The sequence below is a fragment of the Rhinoderma darwinii genome, chromosome 1 (assembly GCF_050947455.1).
Source record: "Rhinoderma darwinii isolate aRhiDar2 chromosome 1, aRhiDar2.hap1, whole genome shotgun sequence".
NCBI classification, from domain to species: domain Eukaryota; kingdom Metazoa; phylum Chordata; class Amphibia; order Anura; family Rhinodermatidae; genus Rhinoderma; species Rhinoderma darwinii.
In genome coordinates, this window is record NC_134687.1 from 159,344,973 (window position 1) to 159,360,224 (window position 15,252).

Here is a 15,252-nt window from a genome sequence, read left to right on the forward strand (position 1 = left end):
TGCAGTTAAACTGTCACAACGCCGCGGGACGAGGTGACAGTTCACTACAAACTGCTGTCCGAGACAGCTTAGCAACAGAGCTAGCCGACAAGGGACCAATGAAAGTGGTCCCCTGTCGGCGATCGCTGTGATAGGTCTGTCAGTGCAGACAGACCAATCACAGTTAGTGTGACGTAGGCAGGACTTGTTTTTCTAAAGTCTCCGTCTCTGATCTCCTCTGTTGGTTTTGATCAGCACATCCCTGTCCCCCATCAGCAAATCCTTTGGCCTCATCAGCACCCCATTGTGTCCCATCACCCCATCAGTATCGTCTGTTACCTAGTGACAGGCATCACTGAATCAGTTCATTCAGCCAGACTGCGTGTGGTTTTTTGTTCTTGTAAAAATACTAAGAAAAATATATAAAAAAATATTTAAAAAAAACCTATAAAAAAAGTTTGTTAGTGAGCGACAGGGATAGTAAATTAGTTAGGGATAGTATTAGACTAGCTTGTTAGAGTGTACGTGGTGCAAGGTTAGGTACTGTCAGGGCTAGTTAAAAATAATTTAGCATTAGGGTATTAGGTAGGGCTAATTAGGGTTAGAGGTTCAGGGAGTTAAAAACTATTACAACGACAAAGCGGGTGTCCATTGCTGAAGAGGCGTACGCCTTATTCTGTGCAGAGTCAGAGTCTGACAGTGGAGATGAGGTGATATTTTTGATGTCGTCATCCTCAAGTGAAACATCTAGTGATGAACCCCCCCCCCCCCCCCCCCGTAGACGTTCTGGGGCTAGTGCGCAAGCACAACCAAATTCAGATGCCCCTGCGTGGATTGCCCCTGATAATTATATGCCCCAGGTGCCTGAATTTACTGCCACCCCAGGCACCAACGTTGACAATACTGGATTCAGAGAGATAGATTTTGTTCAATTATTTTTCTCTGATGAATTAATTTGTCTTATGGTACAGCAGAAAAATATTTATACGGCACAATTTATTGCCCGCAATCCCAACAGTTACTATGCTAGGCCCCAAAAATGGACCCCTACCAATGCAAATGAAATACAGACATTTTGGGGCCTACCACTTAACATGGGCATTACAAAAAAAGCCCTCTATTGGCTCCTATTGGAGCACTGATATGCTACACCATTGCCCACTTTACCGCCTCACCATGCCTAGGGCTCGTTTCGAGATCCTGCTACGGTTCCTGCATTACAACAATAATGAGGCATGCCCAACCCACAAATGACCCCAGTTTTGACAGACCTGTAGTGAACCACTACAATTCAAAATTTAAAGATATTTACACCCCACAAAAATGCATTGCAGTGGACGAATCCTTGGTGCATTTCAAGGGCAGGCTACACTTCCGCCAGTACCTGCCCAACAAAAGGTCTAGGTATGGCGTGAAGCTGTATAAAGTGTGTGAAAGCGTGTCTGGATACACTTTTAAATTCAGAATCTATGAGGGAAAAGATTCTGCAATAGAGCCCCCAGACTGTCCCCCTGTCCTAGGAATAAGTGGGAAGATAGTATGGGATTTGCTGCACCCCTTATTGGACCAGGGATACCATCTATTTATTGATAACTTTTATAATAGTGTCCCCCTTTTGAAGTGCCTTGCTGCTAGAGGAACCGCAGCATGCGGCACAATTAGGAGAAACCAAAAGGGTCTCCCCAAGGACGAAACAGCGTTGCTGTGAATAAAAAGGAACTGGTTCCAAGTTTAATGGATATATTTTAAAATTAGGATCAATCTAGATGATGTCCTAGAGTGCTTAGGAGAGATGTGAGAAGATTGGCAAAGCCTACGCGTTTCAAACACTTCCTGCGTTCTTAATTATGGCTGGATTTGACTAACTGACTTGTCTGGTGTCTTTTATACATGATTACATTAGTGTATGTGTTGATTGCGTTCCAGGTGCTTGCAGTCTCCTAGAGCGCAAACCGGAAGTAGGAAGATTCTGCGTTCCATTTACATCGGCACACTTTAAGTATAAATGATTTAACGAACTGGCCGGATACACTTTTATTTAAGGGATGAGAAAAGATGGTAACTGGGTTGTGAGAGCCCCGTCTATTTTTTGTTGTTGTGTGGAGGGAAAGGATTACACCGGGTTGTATCTGCCGTTGTTCGGTCTGTTTTTGATTGATGTCACTTCCGGTATGACGTAAGTGTTGTTGTTTCATTCCAAGAGTTACAAACCATCGTTTGTCTAGACAGTTTACGCACAGAGGATCCGGATACACTTACCAACAATCACATTGACTTCCATACAACTAACCCAAAATATTACCCCAAACAATCAAGGACAGAGTCCATGGACTGCTTCCAGACCACGGTTGAAAAAGAACTCCAAGAATTATCCAATGGACTGAAGGAAACCAAAACAGATACGACCTTCCTCTTCGTTTAAAAAATGCAGTCAAATCACTCAAAAATAATAAAGAAATAACCATCAAAATGTCTGACAAGGACGGAGGAATAACTGTCATTAATAAAACTGACTACAAAAACTCCATTCTAGATCTCCTATCAGATGAAAACACCTATAAATGTCTAGACAACAATCCCACAGTAAGAATTCAGAATAAAATGAAAGATCTCCTAAAAGAGGGTGTCACAAAAGGCTTTATTAATCAAAAACAAGCAGACTACATTTTTGTGGAACAACCAATTATACCGATTTCCCACGCTCTTCCGAAGACTCACAAAAACCAGTTTCCACCACCCATGCGACCCATCGTCTCGGGTATAGGCTCAGTATTGGAAAAGTTATCAGAGTGGTTAGACACGTTACTTCAACCATTAGCCCAACGAACACCTGGGTTCATCAAAGATACCAAAGATGTCCTACTCTTTTTCCAAAACAGATTGTGGAATGAAAATGATGTATGGCTTACCTGTGACGTTACTGCACTATACACAAGTATCCCCCACCAGACTGCCTATGCTGCATTAACACATCACTTGGCTACACACAGTACTTTCACCAAAAATTTTCAAATATACATATTAGATATACTCATGTTCCTGATGACGCATAACTACTTTCAATTCGACAGAAAATTCTACCTACAATTAAGGGGGGTGTCAATGGGAGCAAAATTCTCCCCCTCAATAGCCAATCTAACAATGGCATGGTGGGAGGAACAGTATATCTTCTCCACGAACAACCCGTTTGGAGACAATATTGTATGGTTTGGCCGATATATCGACGACCTCCTATTCATCTGGAGGGGTGACACTTCAAGTATCCCCAAATTTGCAGAGTTTTTGAATTGCAATCCACACAATTTACAATTCACCTATAACTATGATAAAACAACAATAACATTCTTGGATCTAATTCTAGAGGGGAAAGTAGGGTCAACTATAGAAACAAAAACCTATCGCAAACCTACCACAGCCAATACAATACTACATGCCAGCAGTAACCACTCAAAGAAAACCATCATGGCCATCCCTATCGGCGAAATGTATAGAGCAAAAAGAAACTGTAGCTCAGAAGAACAATATGCTGTGGAACAGAAACAAATACAATCAAGACTAAAAAACAGGGGATACCCCAATTGGTCACTTAATCGTTCAAATCATATCACTACAAAGACTCCTAGAGTCAATCTACTTAAACAATCCAATAAAAACAAGAAACTAGACCCAAAAGTACCCGTCTTAGTACTACAACAAAGTAACCAGTTTACGAAAATCAAACAAATAGTAAACAAGTACCTACCCATCCTGATGGAGGATGATGGACTTCGGTCCATACTACAAGGAGGCTGTAAGATAGTAGCCCGAAAAGCACCCACATTGGATAACATACTGTCCCCCTCTTTCTTCACCTCAGAAGAAACTAAAACCACCTGGTTAGAAAGCAAAGGTTTTTACTAATGTGGTCAACACCCATGTAAAACTTGTACCACCACTCACCCCACCAAAGTTTTCTCTAATTCAAATAACTCTCAAACTTTCAAAATACAAAATTACATCAACTGCAATACTACTTCGGTAGTTTATATAATCGAATGCACCGCATGCAGCTTGAAATATGTAGAGTGTACCAGTAGAAAACTCAAAACTCGAATCCTAGAACATCTAAGTTATATAAGAAACCCTAACATCTATAATATATCCAACGTGGCCAAACACTTCATCTCGTGTCACAATAGAACAATAAAATCACTAATATGCTAGGCGATAGAAAAAGTACATCTTCCAAAGAGAGGTGGTGATTTACAACACAAAATCCATCAGAGAGAGGCTTTTTGGATCTACAGACTCAACACTTGAGTCCCCAATGGCCTTAACTTAAAAAAGGAACTCATGTTCCACTACTAACCAATAATAACACACAGTCAACACTATTCTCTATAATAGGTTCCCATTATTATTACTAAAATGGAACAATGGACGAAGTACGTCTATCCGTTTATTCACCAATTTTCTGACTGGTTCAACCAATTGTAATCTAAGACAGATTGACTCATTCTGGTCGCATTATCCAGCCCATAAACAAATAATGTCGCAAAATTATCCAACAAATTTTCTTCCCGAGCCACAAATGAGGTCCTCACTTGACCCATATCTAGAGGCATAAGTAACTCTCTATATACAAGCTACTCACAGGGTCACTTAAAAATTAAGAGTAAAAAATAAAAAATAAAAAACAAAAAACAAAAAGTTATCTCCAACAACTTGATCTTCAAATATAGACTTTTTTAATCTATTCTCACATCACAATTTACATATAATAAACATTTATTATTTTTGTTCTCCATCCTTTTTATCAATTTAATTATACTCCAGTAAAATACAACTTTAACAGGTATAAGTTTTTAGCCCACTATCCTCTCATTCTTTACACCCTACATCCTTCCTATTGCTCTCATCCCTTATTTCTAGTTGGCCTAACCCACTAAATCCAACTGACAATCAAAATAATATACCTATCACTCATATGAGTAAAAAACAATAACAAAAAATTATAAATAATTCAAAAGTTACACAAAAAAAAAAAATAATAAAGTATAAAGTAACAATTATGTTTATTATTTTCACTGTTTTGGTGTTACACTAAAAACAAACTGGCGCTCATCTATACTTACATACTATATAAGTATAAATTTCAATTCTTTCTACTGAAAGGTACTTTCTCTACACTTTCTTCATGTCTATAAATACTTAAAAACATACTTACCAAGCTCCGAACGAGATGGAATTCCTCCTTCGATACACACGGGTAGCACTGTTTCCGGTCCTGCGTTCCACGAGTTCCATGTGACTCTGAAACGCAAAACAACAACACTTACGTCATACCGGAAGTGACATCAATCAAAAACAGACCGAACAACGGCAGATACAACCCGGTGTAATCCTTTCCCTCCACACAACAACAAAAAATAGACGGGGCTCTCACAACCCAGTTACCATCTTTTCTCATCCCTTAAATAAAAGTGTATCCGGCCAGTTCGTTAAATCATTTATACTTACAGTGTGCCGATGTAAATGGAACGCAGAATCTTCCTACTTCCGGTTTGCGCTCCAGGAGACTGCAAGCACCTGGAACGCAATCAACACATACACTAATGTAATCATGTGTAAAAGACACGAGACAAGTCAGTTAGTCAAATCCAGTCATGATTAAGAAGGCAGGAAGCGTTTGAAACGCGTAGGCTTTGCCAATCTTCTCTCATCTCTCCTAAGCACTCTAGGACATCATCTAGATTGATCCTAATTTTAAAATATATCCATTAAACTTGGAACCAGTTCCTTTTTATTCACAGCAACGCTGGATCCACTCTGTTTTGTTTTTCTACTGCCTACACATCGCGTGCCGACGCGAGGATCCGTGCGGTGACCAAAGTGCAAAATCCACATACAAAAGGTGAGCTGGAGGTTTCGTCTCCCCCTTTTTTTTTTTGGTCTCCCCAAGGACTTTGTAGATCATACAGTGCGCCAAGGGGAAAGCAGGGCTGTTTGCAGCGACAATTTGCTGCTGGTCAAATACAAGGACAAACGTGACGTCCTTGTATTGACCACTCTCCATGCAGACCGATCCAGCCCTGTCCCAGTGCAAGGAACCACAGAGCAGACCATCAAGGCTGTGTGTATCCAGGACTACAACCAGTTCATGGGAGGGGTGGATCATTCGGACCAGGTTCTGCAACCCTACAATGCCCTCAGAAAATCAAGAACCTGGTATAAAAAATTGGCCATATACCTGACACAAGTGCCACTATATAATTCCTTTGTTCTGTATAAAAGTGCAGGCCATAGGGGGACTTTTCTTGATTTTCAAGAAACAATTATTAAAACTTTTATTTTTGGAGACCAGGAAGGGGAGAGCGGCAGTGGAAGCAGCAGTGCTTCTGGAATAGTGGACTCAAGAATTGTTCATGGGCAGCATTTCCCTGGCGTGCTTCCCCCCCCACTGAAAAAGAAAAGGAGGCTCCAAAGAAGGTGTCGAGTGTGCTCGATGAGGGGCGTTAGGAAAGACATCACTCACTACTGTGAGGCCTGCCCCTCTAAACCGGCCCTCTGCATTGAAGAGTGCTTTAGAATATACCACACCTCTATTGATCTTAATTAAAGAGGCTCTGTCACCAGATTTTGCAACCCCTATCTGCTATTGCAGCAGATAGGCGCTGCAATGTAGATTACAGTAACATTTTTATTTTTAAAAAACGAGCATTTTTGGCCAAGTTATGACCATTTTTGTAGTTATGCAAATGAGGCTTGCAAAAGTCCAAGTGGGTGTGTTTAAAAGTAAAAGTCCAAGTGGGCTTGTATTATGTGCATACATCGGGGCGTTTTTAATACTTTTACTAGCTGGGCGCTCTGATGAGAAGTATCATCCACTTCTCTTCAGAACGCCCAGCTTCTGGCAGTGCAGACACAGCGTGTTCTCGAGAGATCACGCTGTGTCGTCACTCACAGGTCCTGAATCGTGTCAGACGAGCGAGGACACCGGCACCAGAGGCTACAGTTGATTCTGCAGCAGCATCAGCGTTTGCAGGTAAGTAGCTACATCGACTTACCTGCTAACGCCGATGCTGCTGCAGAATCAACTGAAGCCTCTGGTGCCGGTGTCCTCGCTCGTCTGACACGATGCAGGACCTGTGAGTGACGTCACAGCGTGATCTGGCAGAAGCTGGGCGTTCTGAAGAGAAGTGGATGATACTTCTCATCAGAGCGCCCAGCTAGTAAAAGTATTAAAAGCGCCCCGATGTACGCACCTAATACACGCCCACTTGGACTTTTACTTTTAAACACACCCACTTGGACTTTTGCAAGCCTCATTTGCATAACTACAAAAATGGTCATAACTTGGCCAAAAATGCTCGTTTTTTAAAAATAAAAATGTTACTGTAATCTACATTGCAGCGCCGATCTGCTGCAATAGCAGATAGGGGTTGCAAAATCTGGTGACAGAGCCTCTTTAAGTCCCTTTTCTTCCTGCCTTCTCCTATCGCCTGGGTATTTACTTTCTAAAATGTATTTTATTTCCCATTTTGTCCCAATTAACATTTAAAAAAAAACAACTACCAAATAAAACTAAAAATTTCAATTATACCCCTAGATGACTATCTTGAAGCACAGGAGAAAAGGCGCATTAAGTATTAAGGCCTCAATATTGGTAGGGTCTAAATACTCACTACACACCTAGATAAAAAGCATAAGGGGTATAGCTTTCAAAATGTGACCCTATGTTGTCACTGAAATGGCACATCTTTTTTTTTTTTTCAAAATGTAAGATGACCTGTAATGACTATGTCCTGCCGCTCAAAGCTCAATTTGTTTTACTGTATCGTGAAATGGGCATATTTTTTTTATTTGGAGGATCTCTAATATTCGAGCTGTTCCATATCAATACACCATAGGCTTTACTACAGTTTTATTCGGGTTTTTACTGGATCTCTTACATCCGACAATACTTCTGGCAATACTGACATTATTTTGGGGACTAGTGATCCTTTACTGTTCCTATAGATGCTTTTGGACACTGTCCCTTTATATATTCTGTAGGTGATTGGTTGTTGTACGCATAGCGGTTCCTACCTTGCCGGGCAGGGGTCTGTTATGGTGTACCGCGTCGCTTGGTACGTTCGTCCCTTATATAGTGATTGATGAGGCTAAAGAGACGTTGTATGACCAGTCACTATAAAAAATAAGATGTCATCATAGCCCTACAGGTGTTTTTTATCTCGTGAACAAACTCCAGTTTGCCACATAGTTGGATATGTTTTCCTCAATTTTTTTCTAAATATATTGCCTTTCACTCCAGAACAGTTGATTTTTCCCACTATAATTTATTATATATCAGACTAGAATGTGTTCACAACGGCATCAGAATGACACAAATGTGGGACAATTGCTTTGTTAGCAAGACATAGTCAAACAGGCAAATGCATTTTTCAGGACATGCCTCCCTTATGAGAACATAGTCGTCAGCATGCTCACTACACTCCTGAATAGCTTAACGTGTGTCGTTTTAAGAATGGGTCATTTCTTGGGGGTTTCTATCATTCTGTCAGTTCAAAGCCTCTCCAAATGTGCATTGGGGCCTAAAACATTTTCAAGCAAAATTGGTGCCCTGAAAGCTACCAGGTACTCTGTTCCTTTTGGGCCCTGCCGTGTGTCCAGGCAGCGCATTAGGGCCACAATGGGGGTATTTTTGAACACAGGACAAACAGGTTGATAGATTTTAAGGTGTGTTTCTTCATTTTCATGTTTGTTTTACAAAGAAATCGGTCTTCAAACTGATACTTTTATGAAAAAAAGTGACTTTTTTTTTTTTGTTCACCTGCTATGTATTCAATTTAGCAAAAAACTGTGGGCTCAAAGTAATTACTATACCCCTAGATTAATACCTTATGGAGGTCTAGTTTTCTAAATGGGGTCATTCCATCATTCTGAGACCTATGAGACTCTGAAAATCTGGCTTGGTGCAGGAAAACAAAATGTACTTCAAAATTTATACAATTATTATTACATTTTTAAGTCCTCTAAAATTTATTTTATTTTTTCAAAAGTGCTGCTAAAATAGAGTAAAGAGATGGAAATATATATTTAATTAAAAAAAATTGTACAGTATGTGTGTACATATGTGACATATTGCAGTTAAAAATAGGGAAAAATGTTAATTTTTACAAAATTTCTTCAATTTTTCTATTTTTTATTAATTTCCGCTTGGTCATTAAGGTCCAAACTAGCTTGGTCATTAAGGGGTTAAACATCTATCAAAAAATCACAATAAACTACCATTTTAGTGTGTGATGGTGTATTGAAATATCATGATACAAGTGGGGCTACAATCCTCCTGGAGAATATTATAACATAAAATTAGTTGTATATAGGAGTAGGAAACGTTGGTAACCCTTGGCGGTGTTCCCTTTATTGCGCTGTTGCAATTGCTTGGTTAAAGAGGCTCTGTCACCAGATTTTCAAACCCCTATCTCCTATTGCAGCAGATCGGCGCTGCAATGTAGATAACAGTAACGTTTTGTTTTTTTCAAAAACGAGCATTTTTGGCCAAGTTATGACCATTTTTATATTTATGCAAATGAGCCTTTCTTAAGTACAACTGGGCGTGTATTGTGTGTGTACATCTTTGCGTTTTTACTTGTTTTACTAGCTGGGCATGTGAATAGAAGTGTATGATGCTGACGAATCAGCATCATCCACTTCTCTTCGTTACCACCCAGCTTCTGGCAGATCACAGACACACAGCGTGTCCTCGTTCATCCGACGCGATGAAGTTCCTGTGGGAGAAAGTGAGTGACGTCACAGCGTGATCTCGCGAGGACACGCTATGTGTCTGTGCACTGCCAGAAGCTGGGTGGTAACGAAGAGAAGTGGATGATGCTGATTCGTCAGCATCATACATTTCCATTCACAACGCCCAGCTAGTAAAACAAGTAAAAATGCCCAGATGTTACACACACACAATACACGCCCACTTGGACATAACTTTAAACACGCCCAGTTGTACTTAAGAAAGGCTAATTTGCATAAATATAAAAATGGTCATAACTTGGCCAAAAATGCTCGTTTTTGAAAAAAAACAAAACGTTACTGTTATCTACATTGCAGCGCCGATCTGCTGCAATAGGAGATAGGGGTTTGAAAATCTGGTGACAGAGCCTCTTTAACTGATTGTTTTTGCTAATGGTCTGCTCTTTCAAATGAACTTCCTACATGTTAAAATGAGCATACATAGGGAATTGTTTCCAGAAGTCATGTCTCTGTAATTTGTGGGAAACTGGCTTAAGTTAAAAATCACGGTAAATATATTAATGCACTTGAAACCCAAAAAAAAGAACAAACTAAACTTTAATCAGTTTCCTAATATAATTTTGTTTGTCTACTGTACATATTTCATTTATAGAAATTCTTCCAACATTTTTTCTTTCATTCTTTCAGCTATTTATCTGTTCAAGTACATGTAGTGTTTAGTTGTTTTTACCATTACATCAACTGACAATTTTACTAAATCAAGCCAGTTGGCCAGAATTATACATCGCCTTTCAGCCAAAAATATAACATGGATAATCTCTGGCACATTTTTATGTATGTCACTACTCAAATTCCCACTTCAACACAACTAAACAAAAATAAAATTAAATATATCTGTATATATGTATATATATATGTATATATATATATATATATATATATATATATATATATATATATATATATAGTCTCCTGACAGTGACAAACTGTTTAGCTACTTCTTTGCAGAAGTCTACAATTCATTTGCATGACCACAGTAGTATAAAAAAGAATGTATTAAGTTCTGTTTACATCTGCGTTGAAGGCTGTGTTCAGAGCCCCCACCACAGATTGTGTTACGTGACAAAAAATAGCGTAGCATACAGCACTATTCTTTCAGTAAAATGACGGACGGCCACGGCGGTACCGGACAAACCGTATAATAAGTCAATGGGGCCTATCGTGCGCCATTGATGTCAGTTGTGCGACAGATCCGGCACTCTATCAACTAAGTTGACGAACGCAGTGAACAGAACATTTTTAACCTGGGACAGTAGATCCCCATTCTGTTTAATCCCTAAAAAAATGGTTTGCCCCACAGCCGTAACTTTTTTTTTTCACTGACGCTTAATTTTTTATTAATAATAGTGTTTATTCATATTTTGTGTATATGTTTTAGAATCTGATTCAGTTTAGTGCAGTGTCATATCTAAAATAAAAATTAAGATGTAAGAGGGGTGTTCTTTGGGGTTATCCCTTTCTCCATCATCTTCAAACCACAATTCTACACAATGCATCCTTGGTTCTCTGTACAGGGGATGAGGCCTCACTTCTGCCTCAGACGGCAGTGAGAATGGAAATTCTGTAATTATCATGAAAATGAATAAAATATGAAAAACTATTTTAAACATTAGAATATAATCACATATAATCCCATGCCTACATTTATATATCGTTGTATAATAGTTGCATATATGTAAATGTTGTGCAGAAAAAAATGGACACCGATATTGCAGTGAAGCTCAGAATTGTAGAAATTCTAAATGAGGTACTCCGTGTGCCATAGTATGGTGCCTCCGTATATTATGGAGATATTGTATCATAGAGGAGAAATTTCTCCATAATATGGCGTTCGGTGGAGCAGGAAAAAAGTCAGGGAAAAAAGTCAGGAAAAAAACTAGGTATGTTTCCGTATGAAATCAGAGGCAAATGGAGGTACAATAGGACCCCATTGAGTTTTATGAATGCCATATTACAGCTACGTACAACCCGGAAGTCCACGGCGACGTAATTCGGTCAAGTTCATATACCCTCATATTATATACTATTCTTCTTTTAGGTCATTTTCACATCATGCAACTACCATATTAGTCCATAGAAAAGCTACAGTTTCAGATTGTAATGAGATCCCCTGATTACAATTGTGTGTCTTCAAATTGTGCATAGCAAATTGTGGCCTTCAGTTCAGTTTCCTGTTTCAGGCACCAACGCTGCCAGATGTGGGAACAAAGCTTTAGTAAATGGCATGCCCAAGAGTGTTACATTTCTTTTTATCCCATTTACACTATTTACTTTGACTTAACATCCCACTTCACAGTGTTATCAAAAGGAGTAAACAGAACACTATGATCTGCAATTGGTTTAATTACACTGTCTTTGATAGGAAAAACTATACATTTTAGTGTTTATTAACTGTAGGAATCTCAGATAGTTTACCCTTGGGTGTCAGTTGATTAATGTTCGGTATCCTTGGAAGGCGATTGCATCTAATGCAGAAAAGGGACAACATTTTGTTTTCCTTTAAGGCAAATTAACTGAAATTCGCTATTTTAGTCTTTATTTTCTATTCAGCTATCGGGAATTGTGAGATAAGGGATCCCATAAAAGGATTCTGTAATATAAATTAACAGGTGGGAGCATTGCAGCGATAAACTTGCAAGTAAGGCTTCGTTCACATCTGCGCCAGGGTCCTGTTCCGACGTTCCATCGGAGCTTTCCGTCGGAACGGGACCCTGACTGACACAAACAGAAACCAAAGATTTCCGTTTCCATCACACCACTGATTTCAATGGTGACGGATCCGGTGCCAATGGTTTCAGTTTGTCTCCGTTGTGCAAGGGTTCCGTAGTTTTGACGTCGTTTTGACTACGGGATGAATACCGTAGTTGACTACTCTGTTGATTCCGTCAAAACGATGGAACCCTGCACAACGAAGACAAACGGAAACCATTGGCACCGGATCCATCACCACTGAAATCCTTGGTTTACGTTTGTGTTAGTCAGGGTCCCGTTCCGACGGAAAGCTCACACGGAACGTCGGAGAGGGACCCTGACGCAGATGTAAATGAAGTGAGTGCCCATAGTGCTTATATTTTTTAATACAAATACTGTCAGAAATCTGCTGCTATCAGCAGTTCTTGGGAACGAAGTCTTATGCCCACTTCAGTTTTTTCCTTCAGGGTGCAAGCCATTTTTCTGACGGCTAGCACACTGACCCATTCATTTCAATGGGGCCATGCCTACTTCAGTTTTTTTGACGGTCTCGTTGCTCCGTTCCGATCCAAAGTACAGCATGTCCTACTTTGGTCTGAGATTCTGTGACCGTGAGGCCCATGCAAGTCAATGGGGCCATCAAAAAAACTGAAGGCACAAGGAAGGCATCCGTGTGCCGTCCGTGTGTGACGGAGCCGTTGCCTAGCAACGGCCGGGTGGGCAGAAAAACATAACAGAAATATTACACTAATCGGCAGCCACTTGTCTCTATCAATCACTGATAGAGAAAAGAGGCTGTTGATTAATAATAAAATAAAAATCAGTTCATACGTACCCGGTCGTTGTCTTGGTGACGGGTTCCTCTTCTTCCTCCAGTCCGACCTTCCTTTCTGACGCGGCAGCCTGTGATTGGCTGCAGAGGCCGCTGCAGCCTGTGATTGGCTGCAGAGGCGGTCACGTGGGATGAAGCATCATACCTGGAGGCCGGCCTTCTGACGTCATCCAGACGTGTGTGACCGCCACTACAGCCTGTGATTGGCTGCAGCGGCGACATGGATGAAACGTCATCGCTGGAGGCCGGACAGGAGGAAAGTAAGTATGAAATTTATTATTTATTTTTTTTAATTACATTAAAATTGTATTTTCCGAGCGCCGAGCATGGTACTGTCCAGGGTGCTGAAAGAGTTACCGCCGATCAGTGCAGCCCATTAACTCTTTCAGCACCCTGGACAGTACCATGCTCGGTGAACGGAAACGGAAACACGGAGTGCACACGGGAGTGCACACGGCCGCTAAAACAGGCACACGGATCCATCACAAACGACCGTGAAAAATGTGTCGGAAGTGTGCGCAAGGCCTTACAGCTGAATTCTACATTCATTGTAAACTAGTGTTCTTAAATATTTTAGTGTGTTCATTATGCAAATTACCCTACTCTCCGCGTGAGTGGTATTTGAACTTCATGGTTTGTTGATCCCAACATCCCCTGCGTCCTCCTACAAGCCCCCGCGGCAGCAACTTGTCTCAGAATGCTATATCTCACTGGTTATCAGGATTACTCACGCTTCTGTCTAAAATACTGTATTAATACAGCAGTTACCGATTGGTAACTTCGGCACTAATGCTTACTGATCGATAACGGCTGTATTAATACAGTAGATGGAGTTCTTTTAACCAGAAAGTCAAGATTTTGCCATAACCAGCGAGATCTCGTGTTCTGACACTGGATGCTGCCATTGGGGCTCGTGGGAGGACGCAGGGGATGCCAGAATCAACAAACCAGGAAGTTCAGATCTGACTCTTGCATCTTGAAAGCATGTGACATAATAAGATTTAAAAAAAAAAAGTATATAAAAAATAATTAATAACCTGTGTTTATAAAAAAAAAATATTTTCCTAAAGGGGCTAATGTTTGTTCTTTTAAAAAAAATAAAAAATAAAAAATAAAACAGATACTCTTTAAATTAAATAGTTTGTAAAAATTTTACATTAAAGGCTATGTACGAGCTGTTATCGATCACATCTAAGTTCATAACTTAGATGTGATCGACATGCAAGATCCACCTGTTATCTGAGACATGCAGGACCCGCTGACACTGAACCAGCCAGTGCCGCTGACCTAACGGATTCAGGTCTTAGCACTAGATACAACTGTTCTGTATACAGGATACAAAGCAGCTGTATCTCAACAATTAAAAATAATAATTTTTAATAAAAAGTAATTACAAAGTTGCACCAATCACACTGATAGTATGTTTTATTTTATATTTTTTTTTAAAAACTTTATCAAAGGTGTGAATAGCCTTTAAAGCCTTTTCTTTTATTTTTACTGACAGCATTTTAATTTAATATTTAATTGTTTAATCAAAAGTTGAAACACTTTCTATTTATGTTGAATTTTGTTTACTTCATTCATCCACTACTTTGGAGTGCTGCCTCAATTCTTTTGTTTGCTGTCTATCTGAGGGCTCTTAGGAGATGCACCCACTGCTGAAGCTGTGCTGCTTTCTTCTTTTATATATATATATATATATATATATATATATATATATAAAAAGAGGAAAGCAGCACAGCTTCAGCAGTGGGTGCAACTCCTATATATATATATATATATATATATATATATATATATATATGTGTATATATATATATATATATATATACGAAACTTCTCAATATATGTTCATTAATATGATGCACGTTTTGTTGAGGGGTTATTCCGGTTTCAGCACATGAAGTTTATTTATTAATAGAAAGTTTGGTCATTTTCCGATACAC

The 15,252-nt window shown here is 39.6% G+C and overlaps 1 protein-coding gene and 1 long non-coding RNA gene across 2 annotated transcripts in view; one reads left to right on the forward strand and one right to left on the reverse strand.

The window, feature by feature from the left end:
* LOC142737819 (uncharacterized) overlaps positions 1–5,547 on the reverse strand; it is a 35,491-nt gene extending 29,944 nt beyond the window's left edge. The window contains exons 1-2 of the long non-coding RNA XR_012880583.1: positions 5,479–5,547; positions 5,186–5,271 (exon numbers count right to left, since the gene is read on the reverse strand). This is a non-coding gene — a long non-coding RNA (uncharacterized LOC142737819). The remainder of the gene's footprint in view (positions 1–5,185; positions 5,272–5,478) is intronic.
* Positions 1–15,252, forward strand: part of PRDM5 (PR/SET domain 5) — a 275,353-nt gene that overhangs the window by 116,629 nt on the left and 143,472 nt on the right. The gene's annotated exons all lie outside the window — the stretch shown is intronic.